The sequence below is a fragment of the Rhamphochromis sp. 'chilingali' genome (assembly GCF_963969265.1).
Source record: "Rhamphochromis sp. 'chilingali' genome assembly, chromosome: 11".
NCBI classification, from domain to species: Eukaryota; Metazoa; Chordata; class Actinopteri; order Cichliformes; family Cichlidae; genus Rhamphochromis; species Rhamphochromis sp. 'chilingali'.
The window spans coordinates 20922582-20932357 of NC_137938.1; positions in this window are offsets into that span (position 1 = coordinate 20922582).

Below are 9776 nucleotides of genomic sequence, written 5' to 3' on the forward strand. Positions count from 1 at the left end.
AACCAGCCCCTCCACTCCCTAAAGGTAAAGAGTGCTGGTATTTGCCGATGTTTGGGGTCTATCATCCCAGGAAACCCGACCAAATCAGAGTTGTTTTCGACTCAAGCGCACAATGCAATGGCATCTCGCTGAACAACGTGCTACTCACCGGACCAGACTTGAGTAACAGTCTAATGGGAGTCCTTATTCGTTTCAGGAGAGAGCGAGTAGCAATCATGGCTGACATCGAACAGATGTTTCATTGTTTTGTCGTGAGAGAAGACCACCGAGACTACTTACGCTTTCTGCGGTATAGAGATAATGATCCCAGCAAGGACATTGTTGAATACAGGATGAGGGTTCACGTATTCGGCAACAGTCCTTCTCCAGCTGTGGCAATATACTGTCTCAGAAGAGCTGCAAAGGAAGGAGAACAGCAGTATGGGTCAGACACCAGACATTTTGTGGAACGCGAGTTCTATGTAGACGATGGTCTTGTTTCCACATCCACAGAGGAAGAGGCAATTTCTCTGCTACAGAGATCCCAAGCATCTCTCTCTGAGTCAAACCTGAGACTGCATAAGATCACGTCCAACAGCGTTGACGTCTTGAAAGCCTTCCCTGCAGGAGATCATGCTAAGGGCATTAAAGATCTTTACTTAGATGGAAGCGCAGTACCCACACAGCGAAGCCTTGGATTGAGTTGGGATGTTAAAAGGGACACATTCACCTTCCAAGTGTCAGTCAGTGACAAGCCATTCACACGACGTGGGATTCTCTCCACCATAAACAGTTTTTTTGACCCTCTCGGCTTCGTCGCTCCTGTGACCGTTCAAGGCAAGTCGTTGCTGAGAGAGTTGACCTTAGATGGAACTGACTGGGACAGTCCACTCCCTCAGGACAAATGTAAGGTTTGGGAGACATGGAAAAATTCGCTTCAAGAACTGCAACATCTTCATATCCCTCGAGCGTATACCACCACCTCCTGTTCCAATGCCTGTTGTAAAGAGGTACGCATCTTTTCAGACGCTTCAACCAAAGCAATTGGTGCGGTGGCGTACCTCAAGACAACAGATGCAAACGACCAGGTTCATGTGGGTTTCATTCTTGGAAAAGCTAGACTTGCACCACCAACTGAACCTACCATACCTAGACTGGAGCTGTGTGCGGCAGTGCTAGCCGTAGAAATTGCTGAGTTTATCGTTCAAGAGATCGATATCCAAATTGATGCAGTCACCTTCTACTGTGACAGTAAAGTGGTGCTGGGCTACATTCATAATCAGTCCAAACGTTTCTATGTGTATGTCAACAACAGGGTCCAGAGAATCCGTCGGTCCACACAACCGAATCAGTGGAGGTATGTACCTACGGAGCATAACCCAGCTGACCATGCTTCTAGGTCCGTTCAAGCCTCACAGCTCACCAGAACCAACTGGTTCACGGGTCCAACATTTCTATACAAGTCACAGCCAAGCAGTGACCAACATGAGACCTTTGAGCTTATCAACCCAGACGCAGATGTTGAGATACGACCACAAGTTACAACCTGTGTTACAAGTCAAAAGGACAAGTTGCTGGGTTGTGAGAGATTCACAAAATTCTCTTCCTGGAAGTCCATACGGAGAGGAGTTGCAACACTCATCCATGTGGTTTGTTCTTTTAAGGCAAGCAGCCGAGGAACCAACGGATGTAATGGTTGGCACTGGTGCCCTAAACCTCTCACAGCTGACGAGTTGTTCAAGGCAACTACAGTGATTCTTCTTGCTGTGCAACAAGCTTCTTTCCTTGAAGAGCTAGATGCTCTCTCCAAGGGAGCCGATGTTTCCAAGAGAAGCGCTCTAACAAAACTCAACCCAATCATAGATGCAGATGGTCTGCTAAAGGTTGGAGGCAGGTTGACATTAGCTGACTTAAGTGACAAAGAAAGGCATCCCGTCATTCTGCCAGGCAAACACCATGTATCCACATTGCTCATCAAACACTATCATGAGCAGGTCGAGCATCAAGGTCGTACCATCACAGAAGGTGCCATTCGAGCTGCTGGCATATGGCTAGTTGGCGGCAAGCGATGTTTGTTCTTCACGGATGTGTCACCTGTCGAAAGCTTCGTGGGAAAAGAGAGAAACAAAAGATGTCAGACCTGCCGCAAGAGAGACTAAGCACTTCACCACCCTTTACCTACACTGGTGTGGACATTTTCGGTCCTTGGGCCGTGATAGCCAGGCGCACAAGAGGAGGTATTGCTCAGAGTAAACGTTGGGCCGTTCTCTTCACTTGCATGAGCACACGTGCAGTCCACATAGAAGTGATAGAGTCTTTAGACACCTCTTCGTTCATCAACTCCTTGAGAAGATTCTTTGCAATCCGAGGTCCTTCTGAACACCTATACTCAGACTGTGGAACCAATTTCGTTGGTGCTTGCAAAGAGTTGGAGTTCCAAAAAGTTTTGTCGAAGTCAGAAGTTTAGAGATACACCAACAATCGCGGATGTACATGGCATTTCAATCCACCTCACTCCTCGCACATGGGCGGTGCGTGGGAACGCATGATAGGAATTGCAAGGAGAATCCTAGACTCAATGCTGATGCGTACTCCCTCCTCCAGTTTGACCCACGAAGTCCTGTGCACCCTGATGGCAGAGGTGACGGCCATCATCAACTCCAGACCGCTTGTCTCTGTCTCTTCAGATCCTGACGTCCCTCAGATACTTACCCCAGCAATGCTTCTCACTCAGAAGAAGAGTGTTCCACCTCCTCCAGGGACATTCACTGAGAAGGACCTGTATAAACAACAGTGGCGCCAAGTGCAAAGATTGGCTGACCAATTCTGGAATCGTTGGAAACGCGAATACTTGCAGACACTGCATCTTCGTTGTAAATGGCAAGAAACCAGCCCAAACATCGAAAGAGGTGATGTTGTCTTGATGAAAGATGATAGTACATGCCGGAACGACTGGCCCATGGCTCTTGTAACAAACACTTTCCCTGGTGGTGATGGAAAGGTCCGCAAGATCGAGATCCGGGTCATCAAAGACGGAGTGGCCAAAGTGTACCTCAGGCCTATAACGGAGGTTGTTATGGTTTTAAAGAACCAGGACTGAAAAGGTTATGTTGTGGTTTGAATATTGATATATGGCATCTTAACAGATACCAGACGGGGAGTGTTCCGCTCTTAATTTATTGCAATATAGGCGCTCTTTGCAATGAGCTAATTTTATTTTGAAATTCGTTTTATTTTGAAAACCAGTTTCAGGAAGTGACAGGATGTCAGCCATGTTTGTTTAGTTCCTAGCGGATCACATGTGGGGAAATTTGATCCAGCGACATCTGCCTTTTGTTTGTGCCATCGACACCACCGTCTTTTTACTCCATGAGGAAATACTTGCTAATTAAAAGGAGTTGGACGCTACATCCTGACTTCGCGCGTTATTTCAAGTGGAGTTAGGCTACTGCTGAATTGTGTAGCGTACACACACAAGGAGAGCAGGATATCCATCATCAAATGTGAGATTTACAAGGAGGGAAAACAGTACACCTCTGTGAACAGTGTCTGGGAGGCTGTGGTTGCTGCTGCACGCAATGTTGATGGTGAACAGATCAAAACACTGACAGAATCCATGGATGGCAGGCTTTTGAGTGTCCTTGCAAAGAAAGGTGGCTATATTGGTCGCTGATTTGTTTTTTTGTTTTGTTTTTGAATGTCAGAAATGTATATTTGTGAATGTGGAGATGTTATATTGGTTTCACTGGTAAAAATAATTGAAATGGGTATATATTTGTTTTTTGTTAAGTTGCCTAATAATTATGCACAGTAATAGTCACCTGCACACACAGATATCCCCCTAAAATAGCTAAAACTAAAAACAAACTAAAAACTACTTCCAAGAACATTCAGCTTTGATATTAATGAGTTTTTTGGGTTCATTGAGAACATGGTTGTTGTTCAATAATAAAATTATTCCTCAAAAATACAACTTGCCTAATAATTCTGCACTCCCTATATAAATAGGGTATAGTAGCACATCCAATAAAACAGCTTGCTACACATGAATATTACCTAAATGCCTGTCTAAACTAATGTGTTTTGAGCTGTTTTTTAAAAGTAGCTACAGAGTTGATGGTGCGTAGTGGGCGAGGTAAACTGTTCCATAATATTGGAGTCAAGGCTTGAAAAGCGCGATCCCCCTTCGTTTTCAAACGGGTCCGTGGAATGGTTAGAAGACAACTATCAGTTCATCTAAGGATCCGGTTTGGAGACTAGGGTTGGAGAAGCTCTGATATAATTGGGAGCCTCACCTTGTAGGGACATGAATGTAAAAGTGAGGATTTTAAACTGATATCTATACTCAACCAGAAGCGAATGCAAGTATTTTAACACAGGGGTGATATGGGCGAATTTATGACTGTGGGATAAAAGCCTTGCTGTGGCATTTTGGACCACTTGGAGGCAATTGAGGGAAGCCTTAGACAGACAAGAAAAGAGTGCGTTACAGTAATTTAAATGAGAGGAGATGAAAGCATGGACAAGCATCTCCTATTCGCCTTTGGATACAATAGTCTTGAGTTTGGCAATGTTTCTTAGATGAAAAAAACAGGAGCGGGTCAAGGACTTGATATGAGCGTCAAAAGACAGAGATTGATCAAAAATGATCCCAAGATTCCGAGCGGTAGCTTTTATTGAGGATGAGAAAGGACCCAGACGTGGACTAATTTGGGACTTGATGCTCTCTGGGGCAAAAATTAAACACTCTTGGCGGGGCCTGGTGCCTGTTGCTCGGTCAGGCCTCTTCCGGGGCAAAAGAGGCCCTCGGGCCTCCAGGCCTGCGGCTCAGTTCACTCTGGCACAACTGGCTGCTGGCAGAGCCGGCGTGCACGCCACTGCAGCCCCCTCTGGCTTCTTCTCCGTGGCTACTGGGTGACCTCTCATCTGGGGCTCTCCTCAGCTCTTTCCAGGAGGGTGGCACGGATGCCCCTCCGGTGGTCCTCCTTGGGCTCTCGCACTCTGGGGCCTCTGGGTGTCTGGAGCCTGGATGATGAGCCGTGGTGATCCGTTTGGCAAAGTAAATCCACTGGGTATCCATGTTGGTCTTCAGACAACAATTCTGATGGCTAAAGAAGAAAATGGGACAGGCAAAAAAAAAAAAAAAAAAAATCAAACACTCAGTCTTGTCTGCATTCATCTGCAAGAAATTGTTTGTCATCCAACCATTAATCTCTTTAAGACAGTCATTAGAGTGGATAATTTGTCGAATTCCCAGGGTTTAAATGAGATGTATAATTGGATATCATCTGCATACAGGTTGTAGGAAATAATTTTGAAGCTGCTAATATAGGATATAGGATATGACCTAAAGGAAGGATATATAAAGAAAACAATAGGGGGCTTACAACCGGACCTTGCGGCACTCCTCATGACAATTTAGCAACAGCTGAGCGAAAGTTTCCCACTGAAACTAAGATTGTTCTTTCTGTCAGAAATGAGGTGAGCCATTTCAGAACAGATCCAGATATCCCTACCATGTGATTTAAGCGGTGGATTAGGATCTGATGATCAACGGTATCGAAGGCCGAGCTAAGGTCCAATAGGACGAGGACTGAGCAATCACCTCTGTTTGCGGCCATCAAAAGGTCATTTGTGACTTTGAGGAGAGCAGTTTCTGTGTAGTGTGATTTTCTAAATCATGACTGAAGGTTATCAAGAATGCTATGTTTCTCCAGTGCCTTTTTTACTTGGGACCAAACGACTTTTTCTAATATTTTAGAAATGAAAGGACGTTTTGAGATGGGTCTGTAGCTTGACTGAAGAGTCGAATCCAGGTTCGGCTTTTTCAGCAGAGGTTGAATAACACCCTGTTTAAAGCACCTGGGGACAGAGCCAGACAGCAGAAAACAGTTTATCAGTGTGACCACAGAGGGCTCAATGGTGTCAAAAACTTTGCAAAATGACGAAGTAGGTAGGACATCAACTGGACTCATTGAGGGTTTCATTTGGGTCACTATTTCTGATAGGTCTTCTACAGAAACTGGGTGAAAGGATTCCATAATTACAGGGTGTGGAAGATCATGGTTGAAAGGACTATCCGAGGGAGCTATGTTTCCTCTTAGGTTACTGATTTCACCTTGGAAAAATCTTAGAAAGTCATTGCAGCCCTTATCTGAAAAGGCAGGTACACACGGAGTTGGGGGGGACACTATGTTATTTACTATGTTGTTTCTTTTCCCTGCTGCGAGTAGTTTAGAGAAATAAGTGGCTCTCGCATCTTTCACCATGTTGTTGAAGGTAGATAATACTTCTTTTAAGTGGAGCTTATGAACCTCAAGTTTTGTGGCTTTCCACAGGCATTCAGTTTTACGGCAAATTCGCTAAAAGCTGTGAATAGCTTCAGAGGTTCACCTGTCTACAAAAAAACTGCATCTACAAATTTTGGAACATTTTCAGAATGTTCCTTTCATTATAAGATTCAGGGAATCTGGGGAAATCTGTCAGAGCAAGAGATAAGCCTAAAATTCGGTACTGGTTGCCTGTGATGATCAGGCAACACTGCATTAAAAACAGCTATGATTCTGTCAAGGAAATCACTGCACGGGCTCAGGAACATTTCCAGAAATCATTTACTGTGAACACAGTTCACTGTGCCATCCACAAACGCAGGTCAAAGATCTGTCATCCGGAGAAGAAGCCATATGCGAACATGATCAAGAAATGCCATTGTCTTCACTAAGCTAAAGCAAATTTAAAATGGACTCAAGCAAAGCGGAAAAGTGTTCTGTGGTCAGATGGCTCTGATGGTTTGAGGGTGCATTAGTGCCTGTGGAACTGGCGGCTTGCACATCTGGAAAGGTCCCATCAGTGTTAAAAATGCACTGCTGCCATCAAATTCAAAATGAGCAAATATGCTTTTCTTAAAATTGTACATTTTTCAGTTGAAAGATTTGATGTTTTCTGTGTTTGCTTGTGAATAAAATATGGGCTTATGACATTTCCAAATCATTGCATTCTGTTTTTATTTACATTTTACACAGTATCCCATTTTTTTATTCTTTATTTTTGGGAATTGGATTTGTAAGATTTCAAACCTTTTTTGAGATTGTACCGTACTAATGTCCCTCTAATGCTAAAATATTTTGCAAAAGAAAAAAAATATTTTGGTAAAGGTTTGGTAAGGTTCAGTTATATCTGCACACTGGGCATTTAAAATAAAAATTCAAACAAAAAGACTTTTTTTTTTTGTTTTGCTGTTTTTCCTGTGGACTTGTGCTGCAATCTGCTGATTTCAGTGGAAATATAGACATGACTTTTATTTTTATTGCACAAAAGGACAAGAGCACAATGGTAAAATACAAACTGTGTCCAGGACAGAAACAACTGCATTAAGCTGCTAACAGAACGTTGGATCTTTGGATGTCTTTGCACAGACAGCATGCTAACATAAAGCTATCCATGAACCCAGAGTGATGTTAAAGCGTATGTTGACTTCTGCCCAGCAGTCAGAACCTGAACTTCAACGGGTAATAAACGCAGTGATGAGCACTCAGGCTTGTTGCTGTTTGTGTTTTTGCATTTCAATCTGCACTTTGAAGACTCTTGGGGTTGCTCAGCTTTCATAAAAAACTAAAAGAAAGACCTTTATCCTCAGGGATTTGCGTCACTGTGGAATAGTAGCCTAAGGTTTATGTTGGTAACAGGAAATAATAAGACAATGTGTTTCAGGTAATTTATAGAGTAAAGCAACATGTACTGTAACTAATGACTTTCACTGGCAAGTAAGTGAAGTACTGCAATACTTTTATGGGTGTGATATATTACTTTTTTGAGTAACATTCCCAACACTGGGTAAGGCCTCATAGTATCACATCTGTTGTGTAAAAGTGCTTTTGAAATCACAGACTACACAGACAAATGTCTTTAATTTTGTAAAGTTAAAAATATTCTAAACTAAGATTCATGTGAAATATGCCTCTGCATACTTAGCCTGATTATTAATTTATATTTAGTTTAGATTTGAGTGTTGAGCCTTGAATGCTTTTCTGCATTTTTATGAAGAATAGATGGTAAAAACTGTGATGTTCTTTCTTTGTTTTGTCCTGTTTCACATGGTTTCTCTCAGAGAAATCCAAGGCTTTGCAGACATTCAACATTCAGAAAAGGGTCTTAAGAAGTATTCACTGAACTCTTATTAAAACCCAAATAAACACAGTGCTCAAAGAAGGATCTACTTAAGTTTTTTTTCCACTTCATTTATTTGTTTTTCATGCAAGCAAACTGTGTAAGCTTCAGGATTGCATTAAAGACTTACATTTTCAGCGCAGCATGAGGTGCACTCACTGTGGCCGAGCACATCAGTGGAGAAAATGGTACTTCAAGCAAAAAGTGTTTCCCATTGTCTGGAGGATTGGACCTTTAGAAATTCTCATCTCCCTCACTCTGTTGAGGTAAAAGTTGCCCTCCATTACATCAGGAAGCAGCTAGCCTATCACAAGGGGCTTTTCTGAGTTTTCACACAGCACATATGCTTAATTGATTCAGCACAAATGTCAAAAGTGAAGTGTTTAAAGTGAGCAGGGTTACTGCTGCAGCTCCAGTCTTGCAGCCTAATTTATTGTGGAAGCCCCTGGAGGTTTGCAAGTAGGCTACAGCATCACCAGTGCCATGGTTTGAGGAAATGTTGCAATTCCTTCAGAAAACGAGCTCAACCTGGGCAAAACAATGTGATGATGAATAACTCGATGTTTTGGTTAATTCCAAGCGCATGTTGAAGGTGGTACAAACCTGCAAGCTTCTGTGTCTGTAACTGGGTGAATCCTCTTTAAAAATATTACAAGAATGCGTTTTGCAACAATAACCACTCTAGGAGATTTATTGTGATTTAAAGTGGATATTTCCACTTTACCTGCTATCTTTTCTTGGTAAGCTCTGCCAAGGAGTTACTCAAAGACAGAAATCACTAAAGTTTTTGGTCTTCTATAAAGTAATACCAAGCATTCATATCTAAAAAAAAAAAAAGGCTTAAAAATACGGTCATTAAAGTTGAATTAAGAAGCCATAAAAAGAGGAGAAATATAGAATAATTACAAGCTGCTCAGTTTAATATCCAGGCATTGAACTAAGTAACACTAGTTCTGATATGAACCATTAAATCATAGAGCATTAGATGGATTAATGGTTGTAAAAATGTAGGTGGAAAATTGAATGTAGTTTTGTGACTGTCTATGTGACATAGAGGAAATTCTTTTAAAGCACTGATATTCTGCCTTTCCTCGGGTTTTGTCCTAATTTGATCCTAATGTGAGCTGTGCAGTTTTACAGTGAATAAATCAACATGACTTCACGAGCACACTCGTGCAGGAGTCCAAGTATTCCTCCTATCCTGCCTTCAAGGGCTACAATCATAAAGATAATATAAAGCAGAATTTACTCACATTTAGATGAATGTGTAGAGATGAGCTCCACAAGGAGAGCCAAGAGCTGACTCAGTCTTCATAAACATGGATGATAACACATAAAGGGGAACTGAATTATGTTCAGAGGTCAAAAAGTCCAGGGAACCCTTGCTTTATACTACAGTGTTATAAATGGTTTGTCAGTATAGTCATAAAGGACACTGGACACAAGACTGCAGTTCAAAATGATTGTTTTTAATGAACTATGAAGAACATTAGAGAAATAAAATGACACATGATCACACATCGTAATGCTTCGCTGCACCAAGACAATCTGGCAGAAAACACAGGGAAGAGTATTTATACTGAGGAAACTATTTATTATTATTGATGACAGGAGCTGGTGTAAAAGAGAAA